The 1,420-nt window shown below is 65.4% G+C and overlaps 1 long non-coding RNA gene across 1 annotated transcript in view; it reads right to left on the bottom strand.

Moving 5' to 3' along the window:
* LOC102246020 overlaps positions 1 to 1,414 on the bottom strand; it is a 6,460-nt gene extending 5,046 nt beyond the window's left edge. Inside the window, exon 1 of the long non-coding RNA XR_313749.1 lies at positions 972 to 1,414. This is a non-coding gene — a long non-coding RNA (uncharacterized LOC102246020). The remainder of the gene's footprint in view (positions 1 to 971) is intronic.
* Between the last annotated feature and the right edge of the window lie 6 nt (positions 1,415 to 1,420).

The following is a 1,420-nucleotide window of genomic DNA, read 5'->3' on the forward strand; positions in this document are numbered from 1 at the left end:
CCTCTGGCCCAGGCCAGCCAACACCCCCACTCGGGGCCAGGCCCCCCATTTCAGCTGTGCCCTCTGAACACCCCCTCTGCCCTTGACTCCCTTTTGCAGAGCCCCCTCCATCATTCCTCGGGGGAGTTTTTTTGGGGGGGTGCTACTTCAGCCCCGGGACGGCAGAGGGCTCTCCCTGCCCTTCCTTGTGAGCTGCAGAAAGTGGGGGGTTATGCTGGGGGCGGGGGCGCACTCCCCTGCCTCCGTCTTAGGGACATGGGTCTGAGTCAAATTGGACTTAAAAGAAGAAGGTATGTGGGAGTTGTCCCCTCTCCGTGCCACTCCTGGTTTAAAACCAGGGGAAGCTCCGGGGCGGCAGGGGCCGGGCTGTCCTGGGCGGAGGCTCTGGGCCAGTACCCGCCCCCCGCCCCCCGCCCCGGCAGAGTCGGCAACCGCTTTCTCAGCCAGAACTTCTCTCCCTTCCAGCGAGGCCCCGCAGGGGATCTCTAAGCGTCTCTAAGGGCCTGTGGGGCGAGCAGGTTCGGGACCGCCCGGGGTTCCTGCCTCGGTCATCAGCCCTGGGCGGGAAACCAGCAAACGCACCCTTCCTGCCACAGAGGAAGCAGGTCGCCCCCCTCTCACTTTAAACCTCAGACCCCCAACTCTGCCCCCTTCTGCGCATCCCTTCAAAAAACTTTTCTGAAGTTCCCGCAAGTTGCGTTTTGGGGACAGACATAGCCACTCCCAGACTCTCTAGGTCTTTAGGCCCCAAGTTCTCTCGTCCTCCCGGCTCAGAAGCGGCCAGCGGCCCTCTAACCCGGAGGAGAGCTGCTCTGGCCCCACGCGCGTGACAGGTGCCCGAGCCCGGCCCTGTCCCTCCGAGGTGGGCAGGTTAGGTCTGCCTGCAGGGTGACGGGATGGAGCAAGGAGGAGAGAGACGGGGAGAGACCTTGTTTTCAGGCTAAAGCGCAGCCCTCCAGGGCCCAACTCACCTGCTCCTGACCGGCTCCTCTTGGTTTTTATCCGCTCAAAAGTTTGTGCTCTCCCACGGTCCCGGGAGGGGCGCGAACTCGGCTGTCGGGGTGAGGAGGGCGCCCCCGAGGGCGCAGGCGCCCCAGGGAAGTAGGAGTCGGGTGCACCTTCCCCGAAGTGGAGGCTGAAGCAGCAACCCGGAGAGGGAACATGCCAGCGTCCAGGGCCAGGGGTCAGGCCGTAAGCCCTGGGCTGCCCGGGACGGAGCGGGCGCTATGGAGGGAGTGTTCAGCCGGGCTGGCGCGCCGGGGAACTGGGAGGAGAGGGCCCTGGGTCCTGGGTGACGTTTCTCGCTTCCTCCAGTTTGTGTCGTCCCGGGTGTGTCCCGGCCCACAACATTCCCTCGACCCCTCTGGCGCGGCACTCAGGGCTGGGACAAGGCGGGGAGGGGGCGAAGAGACCCCCGTAG

The sequence above is a fragment of the Myotis brandtii genome, unplaced genomic scaffold (genome assembly GCF_000412655.1).
Source record: "Myotis brandtii unplaced genomic scaffold, ASM41265v1 scaffold29, whole genome shotgun sequence".
NCBI lineage: Eukaryota > Metazoa > Chordata > Mammalia > Chiroptera > Vespertilionidae > Myotis > Myotis brandtii.